The sequence below is a fragment of the Balaenoptera musculus genome, chromosome 11 (genome assembly GCF_009873245.2).
Source record: "Balaenoptera musculus isolate JJ_BM4_2016_0621 chromosome 11, mBalMus1.pri.v3, whole genome shotgun sequence".
NCBI classification, from domain to species: Eukaryota; Metazoa; Chordata; class Mammalia; order Artiodactyla; family Balaenopteridae; genus Balaenoptera; species Balaenoptera musculus.
In genome coordinates this window covers 10734590-10746396 of record NC_045795.1, presented here as the reverse complement: position 1 = coordinate 10746396, position 11807 = coordinate 10734590, and the positions used below count along the sequence as shown (strand labels likewise).

At 43.9% G+C, this 11807-nt stretch overlaps 1 long non-coding RNA gene across 1 annotated transcript in view; it reads right to left on the bottom strand.

Moving 5' to 3' along the window:
- Positions 1 to 713: 713 nt before the first annotated feature.
- The window catches only part of LOC118903041, a 102000-nt gene continuing 90906 nt past the window's right edge, over positions 714 to 11807 (bottom strand). The window contains exon 3 of the long non-coding RNA XR_005021699.1: positions 714 to 809. This is a non-coding gene — a long non-coding RNA (uncharacterized LOC118903041). The remainder of the gene's footprint in view (positions 810 to 11807) is intronic.

Genomic DNA, 11807 nt, shown 5'->3' with positions numbered 1-11807 from the left:
ACGGGGAATCTTGAGTCCTGGGTTTTAGCTTTGGCTACTAACAAATCTGATTACCTTGAATAAGTTACTGAGGCTCTCTGTCCTCTAGTTTTCTCCTATTTGTAATGAAGAATTGCAGTAAAAAATTTCTGTCTACCATCCATCATGCAGATGCTGCATGCTACCATATGTAGAAAAATACATTCCAAAAACAAATACTAGGATGCCTAAAAATTCTTTCCCATGGACATTCAGTTCTTTGGGCAATAAATAAAAGAAGACAAGATTATTCTGCTAAATACAGCCTGTCATTTCAGATGACTCTGACCCATCTTTCATCAAGCATACCCTTCTGATGGTGGAACAAATTCTTGGATTTAGAAGGAACAGACAACATGATGCTTCAACATCATCAAATGTCTTAAGTCACCATCCATGTAGTAAAGGGATCCAGGAGTGGAACTAACCAGAGTCTGATGCTACAAGGGCTGGCCAATCACTGTATGCATGGGACTTGATCCCATCCTTTTTCTGGATTTCCTAGTGACTCAACCGTACACCATGAGCTAAGGCATCATTGGACAAGAGGAATGTGCCACTGGGTGGACCGAAGCCAGGTGGTGATAATTTAGGGTTCCATGTACATGCTCAAACATTCATGACACAATGACGCAAAACAACTTTGAAGCACAGACTCCTTGGAAAGGCCACAAAACATACTCAATTACCTTCTGCCCGAAGTGATCTTGTCTGACTCCTGTTGGAACTCTTCCCCTTCCACACTCCTATTTGTTTGGTTGCTACCTTTTCACTCAGACCTTTATTTTCCCCTAGTAGAAACAAAATGTTCAAAATTGTAATTTTGTCATCACAGAAAATATCGACTCTATATTCTGAATGAAAACAAAATCCATATTAAAAACACATAGTCAACAGGCACGTTGAAACATGCTTTGAGATGATTCCAAGTATGTTTATATACAATTGGACTCATTCTCAACTAGACCATCCCTTTTGGGAAAGATCTTTTGGGATATCCTATTATAACAGTTCTGTTACTATTAACTTCTGGAATTATTTGGAAATCATTCCTCCTTAATTAGCTTGGCTAATTGAAATTTTATGTATAGGATTAAGACAATTTCACCTTGACGTTGGTTTTTATAGGTTGTGTAGGTTCAAGTGAATAATCAGGGCAGTTCCTGAAATTCAAGATCATGTTCTGTCTGAAGAAAGAAGGAAAACATAGGGCTTTCTTTTCTTAAAACAACAGAGAGACCAATCATTCATTTATTCAACATTTATCTAGCGACTGTGTGTCAGGCATCGTTCTAGGCACTGAGCAGCCAGAAAGGAGTAAAACAATCTACTTTTGTGAATCTTCTCTGTAAGGATACTCTGGGGACTGGCAACATGTGGTAGAAAGGGATAGATTTGCAAAGTTATATTTAGCCGTGGCTTCTGCAGGTTTTAGTGCCACTGCAATTGTATGTAATGGAAACGAGAACTCTTGATATTTTATCAGAAATTACTAATACAACAAAAATAGGCCAGAAATAGAATAGGTGGAGAAAATTGTCTAGATTTAATAAATTCCTATAATATTAGTTATTTTTACACTGCAAATTTTCTCCTGAACTTACTTTTTGTGTGACAAAGAAATGTTATCTAATAAAATAGTCAAATTGAAGCTATATGCCCTAAGAAACAGAATGACAGAATAGAAAAGGCAATAGCTTTTTCTTTTAGTTCTGGACATGAAGAATTATCCCTGAACCTCAGTAAGCCTCAGTTTTTCCCTCAGTAAAATTGAAGAAAGAGATTGCTATTCCACCTTGGAATTAAGTAGCATTTATAATTATTGTATTCTTCTTTAGGACAGGCTAAATTTGTGAGAGCAGAGACCATGTCTGTCTGTTCCCCCATGTTATCCCAAGTTACAAAGCCTATGAGGCATTCAGAAATATTTGTTGAAAGACAGTACACATTTGTTAAAGACTGTTGTGAGGGTGACGTGAGAAAACATATGACAGATTATTTGAACATTGTGAAATATTTTTAAGTTAAACTCACTTTGTTTCCTGCTTTCTTGATATTTTTGCAGTTTGGATAAATGCTTGACCTCTCTTTGGGGATAACCAAGTTGCTTACCAGGAAAACCTTGGTCCCAAACTTTGAGAACAAAATGTAGCTTACTAGCTAGCTACACTAGCAGTTTTTCCATTTTGCCCTGAGATGATCTATCATTCCCCAGGGATTTCAAAACAAGGTTTCAAAGTGAAACTTCATCGCAGTCTCTGAAAGCGTCTTCTTCTATTGGCACCAAGATGGGATTTTATGATGTCCAGTGGTTCAGATGCATACCCCAGCAGCTTTCTGAGTCAGGCTTTGAAACAACCCATCTTTCTGTAATGAATGGTCAGGCTAGAGATCCACACAAACCCAAATCAAGAAGAGATTTGGACAGCGTCCTGAGAACGCATCACACTAAGTCATGTAGTACTAATCATCCATCAGTCCCACCCTGTTGCTCCTTAGGAGGAACCAAATTCTTTCCCAGCATTTCTTCACCCAAGTCCACTGCAGCTGGCTACCTCCAAGTGGGGTGTCCGTCACCATCCCCCGCCATCCTCCGGGGCAGAGGGCCCTGCTAGTCCTCACTCACAGCTCTAAGTGAGCTCAGCATTTCAAGGAAAAGCATTTTCTTGAAAGGTCCCTTCAAAACAACGGCCCTCATAAATTCCCTGTGACATCTCTGGCCCCTTGGTGTCTTCCTTCTTGTTTCCAAAGTAGATGGCATGTCACGTGCGTGGTGTGTGAGCCCCTCGTCTCTGCTATAGACCAAGCAGCCCCCAGCCATAGGCTTCACCTCATGACTTAGCTGGTTCCCAGACTCGACCATCCCTCCAACTCCCTTCGGTGCCACCCAATTCCATCTCAAGCCAAACCTCGTCCAGACGGTGACCCGCTGAAGCTCTCATCATGGGTATCCGAGGGCTGGCTCCTGGCGGTTCTGCATCACTGCCCAAATCAATCCATGTAGGACAGTGGCATGATGACCACACCGTCTGGCAGCACGTCTGAAGTGTTCCATTTATTTCCCTTCAGGGACGTCAGTGTATATTTTTTCCTACCTTCAATGAATGCCCTATTGAAAACCCTAAGGAGAGACAACTAACTGAAGGACATTTACCATCAGCACGTAAGTTCCAAGGCTTTACGATGTGTCTGACAGAATCAGACACAGATACTTTACCCTGGGCACTTACAATTTCCCGGAAAACCCGCATTGTTCTGCCCACACCTGGTGCCCTGCTAAGTGCTGCTGACCGGTGACTGTACCCAGATGTACACTGAACCGTTGCTGTTTAGTTTCCTTCTCTCTTTCTGGAGGTGAAGGATTTGCTGGGATCAAATCCCCAGGGGAGCAACAATAAAGCTAAAGAATTTGGGTGCTGAGTAATATAAGGCTGAGATGGGCTCCCAGGGAAGTCTTGTGTAGGGAGCCATTCTCAGTGTGTGAGTGTGTGTGTGTGTGTGTGTGTGTGTGTGTGTGTGTGTGTGTGTGTGTGTGTAGGGGACAGGGGATATTATGAAGTCTAGTAGGGAAAGATTAATTCTTTTGAACTACCAAGAAACCCAGGAGAACATACATCTGATAGTAATGATGAGGAAGAAAAGCTCTTTAAAACATTTCTAAAGGTTGTTCCTGGAAAGGAAGGAAAAGCTAAGATGTTCCCCCCACTTCCCTCTCACCTCCTTCCCTCAATGTTATATTTAGATCCTTACTGGAGCAGAGTTCCTCCTCCCATTCAGCAGCCCAGGGCAGCCCCCTGTCGCCATGGTGCCAGAAGATGCCAGGACAACACCTGGCTTCCTGAGCTAGACTGCAGATGCCCCAGCCCCACACAGACCAGCAGAGGCTGCGTCCCAGGGGGCTGTCCACGTGGGCACCATGGGAAGGCCTGGTCAGGGGGGCCTTCACAGCCTGGGACAAGGCTAGGGCTGACAAACGCCAAACAGCTGGAAGAGGAACAAGTGGGACTTGGGAAAGGAATGGAGTAAGCTTCAGGAGAAAGTCGAAGCTGACACTTTGCTGGCACAAAATGACATTTTATCAGCTATTGGGAAAACGGGCCACAAGTGCTTGGTCCTAAGGGATTTGAGTGGTATTTATTTTTATTTTTAAATAATTCCAGACTTAGAGAAAAGTTGAAATAGAACAAAAAATTCCCATGATAGCTTCACCCGGATTCCCCAAATGTTAACATTTGCCTTTACCGCATTTGCTTTGTCATTCTCTCTGGATGGATGGATACGCAGATGTATAGATATAGATACGGATATACTGATATAATTTTCTTTCTGAAGTAAGTTGCAGTTATTATGTCCTTTTGCGCCCAAATCATTCAGATAATATTATCTAGTTGATAGACCTTTTCCTAATAATGTCCTTCATAGCAAAATAATTTTTTTCTGGTTCAGGGTTCAGTCCAGGATCATGTGCTGCATTTAACTGTCTCATCTCTTTAGTCTCCTTTAAACTAGAATCACTCTAGAGTCTTTCTTTGTCTTTTACGAACTTGAAATTTTTGCAGAATGTTCCTCCATTTGGATATGTCTCACGTTTCCCAAGTTTAGATTCAGATTATGTACTTTCGGCAGGAATGTCACAGAAAAGATGTGTCCCCCTCACCCATTGTATCAGGAGGCAAGTGAACTTGATTGGTTCCATTAGCAGTGAGGCTGACTTTGATCACTTAGCTAAAGTTCAGTCTTCTCGGTTTCTCCACTAAAAAGTTACTGTTTTCCTCTTTGTAATTAAAAATAATCTTGTGGGGAGATACTTTACAATTAAGTCAATATCCTGTTTGTCATCAAGCTTTCACTGGCCAGGTTTAGTGGCATCCATTGATGTTCCTTACCTGAATCAATTGTCATTGTGATGTTTGCCAAATGATAATTTTCTAATTTCGCCATTCCTTCTACATTTATTAGTTGGCATTCCACCTCTCTTTCCCCCTTATTTTTTTAAAAAAATTTATTTATATCAGTTTAGCCTCATGGATTCTTACTTTATTTAACGGATAATCATCTATTAATGTGAAATTTATTTTTAAATAGTGACAGTGATACACTGGGATCTGATGCGCCATACAGAAGTGTTGCTTGACTTTTTCAGTGGTCCCTGGGATACATTTTCTTCAAGAGTCCTGGGAAATGGAACTTGCTGTTCATGAGTTGTTGGTTTGGATTGTGGTCAGTAAAGAAAACTGACCTGGGGCCAACACAACTGCCCAGTCTGCAGTTATTCATTGTGGGTGGTGTTAAGAAATAATCTCCCTCCCAGAGGGCCAATATTTGGGGCCTTTGGATGGTTGCTGTGACCAGTGGAAGGAACTTGGACACACAGGAGTTGGATGCTATGCTGGCCAACTTGAAGGCCATGAAGATCAACTCAACTAATTTTGGAATTCATCCGCCCTTCATAAAAGGCAAGCAGATTGCACATGGGATTGTGAATTGAAGATCAATGAAGGTCAGTGGTGGGGGTGACTTCTGCATCCTAGACTCTAGAACTCTCATCATATGGCTTCCTTTTCACCCTCCCCTGCCTTTCTCTTTGATCTGGCCCCTGCTCAGTCCCTTGTTTCTCATCAACTTCTTATTTTTATTACTTTTTTTCTGATTCATCTGCTTGTGCCTTAGGCACCCAAGGGCCTAACTTTATCCAAAAGATCAGGTCTCAGATCTGAAGCTTTTACTTACTGAACTCTTCTTAGAACTGAGTGTACCAGGCCATGGTCACTTGTGGGTTATGTTTTGGAGGAACTGGGAAAGATCTTGTATTGGTCAAAACTCTGTGAGCAACAGAAATCAACTCAAGCTAGTTTAAATACAAAAAGACATTTACTATAAATATAAAGAAGCATCAGAAAAAAACCCAAGAGCAGAAATGTCAACAGATCTTGGGGAGGGTTTAAATCGGACTGAAGTGTGCCCAGCTGCTCTGTCATCTGTGCCCCTATTCTGACATCAGCCCCATTCTCTTCTCTCCTCTCTGCAGACTGACTTGTTCTGCGTCTCTGGTCCAAGCGGGAGAATATGTCTGCCCCTTTGGAGACAAGAGTTTATAGTTGATGGTGCCAGTGAAAATCCAAAAAAAAGAGGAATCTTTGTGTATTAGGCAAATATCCCAGTAGATATCCCCTAGGCTTATTACCCCAAATTTTCTCTTATTTATGTCTTAAATTCCACTATTATTAAGTCTTTATTTTTTTCTTAGAAATCCTTCTTCAGGCATATTTAATAAAATGTTAAACAATTTAACAGTAAATTGTTGGAAAAAAGAAATACAAAGGAAACTCCCCCCCCCCCACCGTGTATAATCTATTGTCTAGTGACGGTGTTGTAAATATTTGATGTCCATTCTTCTGTCCTCAGTTCTTTGTGTGTGTGTCTGTGTGTGTGTGTGTATATTAACCACATGGGTACAATATTATACATACATTGTTTCAGCACTTGCTTTTCTCACTTAATTATCAGCATGTTACCTTGCCATTAACATTTATTCTAAAACATAATTTTTAATAGTCACACGGTCTTCCTTCCTATGGCTGTGCCGTAATTTAACCAATTCTCTATGTATCAGACACTCGGTGTCCCTTCAGTCCATAAGCCAACCCAGGAAATTAATTGCCTTTGCTCCAAAGCTGTAATATAGCTTTGACTCTCTTCCTCTGGTCAACATTTATCAGCCTGGAGTGGACCAGGCTTCCAACCTCAGCCAGGAAGATTCTCTTTCCCAGGAATTTGGAATTGGGGCCTATAGACTCCCAGTTTTTTGTGTTGTTATGCACATTTTTTGGTAGCTGGGAGGCAGCCATAACTTCCCATGGGAAAGGAGAGCAGAAATAAACAGCTGACTAAGATACAGATGAAAAAATCAGGGACAAGAGATGGAAGGGAAGTAACTCCACGGGTTGTCTGTGATTTTTCATGTTCAGGTTTTAGTCCTATAGTAGGTTGAATAGTGTTGTCTCTTTAAAATTCCTATCCACTTGGAACCTCGGATTATAGCCTTACAAGAAAGTCTTTGCAATTGTAATTAATTAAGGATCTCAAGATGAAATTATTTTTGATTTAAGGTGGGCCCTCAATCCAATGAGTGGTGTCCTTATAAGAAGAGGTGGGGCACAGGGACAGAGGAAAAAGCCATGTGAGGACAGAGGAAAAGATTAGACTTATGCTGTCACAAGCCAAGGGACACCTACACCTTGGGGCCACTAGAAGGTGGAAGGGCAAGAATGATTCTCCACTGGAGCCTCTGAAGGGAGCATGGCCCTACTGACACCTTGGTTTCAGACTTCTGGCTTCCAGAACTGTGAGAGAATAAATCTCTGTTGTTTTAAGCCATCTGGTTTGTGGTACTTTGTTAAGGGAGCCAGAGGAAACAAATACCAGTCACTTCCCAAGGACCAGCTGCATTACGGTCTTTGACTCAGGCAAGAGGGGGGCCCCTGTCTTGAGCCCCTTGCCTTGGAGCCCCCATATTAGGATCCCTGCTGCACCCTCCTTCTAGCCAAGCCCTCCCCATGGGGGCTAAGGGATGTGCCCAACTGAAACCCAAACTTTCTTCTTTGAACCATACTCCAAAAAACCAGGATCCCTGAACTCCCAGCCCAAATGGCCCAAGCCCATTTGGGGACCCTTTCCCTGGGTTTTGGCATTTCACCTTGCTAGTACATGTACCCCTAGATCCAAAGACTAGGTTAGTGCAGTAATTTGCAGGGGGTGAGAATGGACTTGAATGGGTGGGCTGGTGAGTCCACACATGTGATGGTCAGCAAGGTCCCTCAAGATGTAGAGCTGACCAGGAGGTGAACAGAGAAAAAGGGCCAGTCAGCGCCAGGGGACCAGGGGTCCTGGGATGAGATTCTGGCTTTCCGCATGCTGCATTTTCTGACACAAAACTCTGAGAAGTCTAGTTCTCCAGATTGTTGTGAAGGTATATTTGTCAAGGTAGGGAATTAGATCATTATATTTAACTGTTCAAATATTATATTTATAGCTTGGTTATAACCCTTAAATACTGAGGCAACTGGAATGGGGACCTTCATTTGTCCTCTTGCCGAAAGTTCCAGATGTCAAAGGCAGGGCTGCCCAGTTGTGTTCCTAACCTCAGTCCTATGAGACATGTTTGTCTTTGTATCACCAACCCCCCTCCTTTGCTTAGGCTGGCTGGTCTTGGCTTCTGCCTCTTGCCTCTACAGAATCTTAGTGCACTCTATTTTTTTTTTTTCAAATTTAGGTTCCTTTCAGTTTGTGGCCATTCTGTTGTCAATTACACTACAGTGACTCCAGATGCATACATTTTTGTGCATATCCTCAATTAGTTCATTAAGATAAAGTCCTAGAAGAAGGAATGACTAAATCACGGGGTGTAGAGATTAAGACTTTAATACACAAAATTCTTCCCCACAGGTGGTATAAGAGGATGTCTCCCCTCCCCTCCCTGCCAATGATTAAAAGATCTCTTCCAAGGATTATTCTTTTCTTTTAACTTCAAATGCATTGAATTCTTAGTGAAAATACGTTAATTTGATCACTCTTCTGCTGCATAGAACATTCTAGGAAATATTAGACCCTGGGTTTGAAGCTATGCAAGGCTTGCTAAAAGGGTTTAAAAGGGTAGACAGGTCTTCACAGGTGGTAATACCGAGGGCAGTGAAGACAAACATCCTCCCTCTCCCAGCTTTGCTCAGGATGTCAGAGTTCAAACTCTCCTTTCATATGTTGCTGAAGCTACTTTTCAAACAGCATTTTGGAGAAAGAATCCCAGGGTCCCCTATATGGGACCTTGTACATCTTATTTTTGTTTTCTGGAGATGTGAAAGGGTGGTAAAATGGTAGAAGGGTACCAATATCTTTCTGCTTCTGAATGTCGGGTGTGGCCTGTCTTGTCACTCCCTTGTGAGGAAAAGAGTGAAAGCATGACAGCGAAACAGCAGACGTGTACGGCTGGTGGGTGATGTCGCCGTCACCAGCATGGGGAGAGTGGAGGGACTTTTTTAAAGGAGTTGACAAAGGCTTTACAAGCATACAGGTCAGAAGGGGGAAGAGTCATTATTTCAAGACCAAGAAGAGTTGAAAACCAAAGATATTAATCATTAAGTCCTTCCTGGGCAGTTAAGTTAAATTAAAACTCACCCTTATATACTTCCTAAATTGTCTGACACACACACACGCTCACACACACACAGAAATGGACCGCACGCAATTCTTCAGCCTCTGCCTGTGGAAACAAAATCAATATTGTGTTGCACATAAAGCACCTATTTAATTTAAAATTGCATTTTATAGTCCATTTACCCCACCAGAGTAGCCCAAAGTCAGTCACTTCTTTCTGTTCATTTGCAAGCTCCAGCTCACTTTCCATTGTTCTCCTTGTCAGTGTTAAGCTTGTGAAGGGGGCTTTGAAACAGACAAGAAAAGCTCCAAGCAGGAAACCAGCTCTGAGACCTCGGGTGAAAAAAGCAGCGCACATACACACACGCGCGCGCACACACACACACACACACACACACCCTCGCGGCTCTAAGCTGGCATGTATTTAGCTTTTTTGTTCTTCCAATTCACTGTAGCATGAAGAAGGAAGAAAGAAAAAGAAATAGCCTCAGAAGAGGTGTATGCACGTGTGTGTGTGCCCACGTGGTGCTGTGTTGGACACATGGGTTATGATGTCAAAACTGCAGACAAATAATCAAAGTGATATACATAAAGTATGTTCTCTGCCTTAGGGGCCCGGGTTTTACTTGTGTAATCTTATGTCCCTCAATCAGCTGGTTCAGTCCTTGCATCACAGCATAATTCCTTCTTCACGTAAGGAAAGGAACCCGTCAACGAAACAGTAATTATGCTGAGCTAAAACAGGCATTACAAACACCTGTCGTCCGAAGCATCCATGTACTATATCGTTCAGAGGTTTCTAAGAGACCTTGTTCATAGTTACTACATGTGGCAGCAACAAATAGCTCATAAACGCATATAGATAAGAAATTTAATTTCCTTTCATTTTCTTCAAATCTATATCTATTCTGAGTCTCCATCTGTCCAGGTACTTGGGACATATTCTTGGTCAGTTCATGCCCCCCCCCCCCTTTCTCCATGTAAACTCTAGGGTGACAATGTTCTACCAAGATGCCAGGCAGGGTATAGGTTCCTGTTGCTCTGTATTCACACTGGCATCCACTGAGATGCCCATTGCTGGCCTGGTCCCCAGATACCCATCCACACAGTTGGCTGCAGCCTCCATGTTACTCCATTATTCTATCTTCTCTCAATCACAGGCTGTTCTACTCCTACTCATGCAGGGACGCTGAAAACTCTAGAAAACTCCAGCTGCCTCCCCGCCTCTCCCAGGTCCATGGAGTTCTTTGGCTGCTGCCACTCTAGAGGCTGCAGACCACGCCGTCTCAATCCCCCTGCACAGCCCTCTCTACTCCAGAGTCTGCCTTCCCTGCAAGGCTCCCCCTGAGTGTGAAACATAGATTCCATCTCCCGACCCACAGATACCCCTGAGGCCCAGGGCTCTCCTAGCAGATGCAAGGCGTTTTCCTAGTGACCCCATCTCTCTCCTCTGGCTCATCGCTTTCCTCCAAACTGGGAAATCCTTTCAGATCTACAGAAGCTGTAGCAGACACCGTGGGTGCCTCAGCCAGATCACGGGGACCCTTCAACAGTCCTTTAATGCCCATCTCCTGCCTCTGTGTGCATTTGCTTTTAATGTCCTGCACCTGTGACTCTCTTCTGAGTCCCCCATGGGGCTGTTGGAACTGCTTTCCGTGAGCTAAAGCTCATACACATGCAGAGAGCCTGAAGGGTCTAGGAGTTTATATCCAAACCTCCCCCTCCCACGGAGGTCTTTAGCCAAAGCCTGATGGGTGAGGAAATATAAAAGCTCAGCTCTCTTATCTCGAGTTGACACAAACTCTGAGGCATAATTTATGCTGCAGGATCAGGCCGAGGCTGGCAATCACACTCTTTCTGGCCGTCCTCCTTTCTGTAGTGGACGCTGTGGTGTGCCGCCCAGACCCCCTCCAGGACGGAAGGTCTTATCCCCCAGTGACCGGGAGTGCTGCCACCGACAGCCCTGGCTGGGAGCCCTCATGGGAGCTCAACCCAAAGCCTTCTTGGGGCAGCCCTCATCCATTGGCTGGCCGATGCTGGCGTATAAACACAAATGCCTTACCACAACGTGGGACAATGCTGAAGGGCCCCTCCATCTCCAGAGCCCTTCCTGGGGTCAGCTGAGGCCTTCACAATCTGCCTCCCAGCCCAGCTTCCTCTTTTACCCAGTCCTGCTGACGCCCCTTCCTTTTCCCAGGTGGTAATGCTGGATGCGTTCTCCAGTGACCCTGCGGCACAGGGAGGAGCGGGTGGGTGCAGGGCTCCGGAATGTGTGCTCTGGAGACACACTACCGTATTAGGGAGTCGGCTCTGCTACTTGCCAGATGTCTCAGTTTGTTCGGGCTGCTATTAACAAAATAGACCGGGTGGCTCACAAACAACAAACGCTTCTCCCTCACAGTTCTGGAGGCTGGGAAGCCCAATGCATGGTGCACGCACATTTCAGTGTTTGGTGAGGGCCTGTTTCCCAGACGGTCATCTTTTGGATGTAACCTCACGTGGCAGAAGGAGTGAGAGCTCTCTCTTGGATGTTTCTTATAAGGGCACTAATCCCATTCATGAAGGTCCCACCCTCATGACCTCCCAAAGGCCCACCTCCTAATACCATCACCTTGGGGGTTAGGATTTCAACATACGAA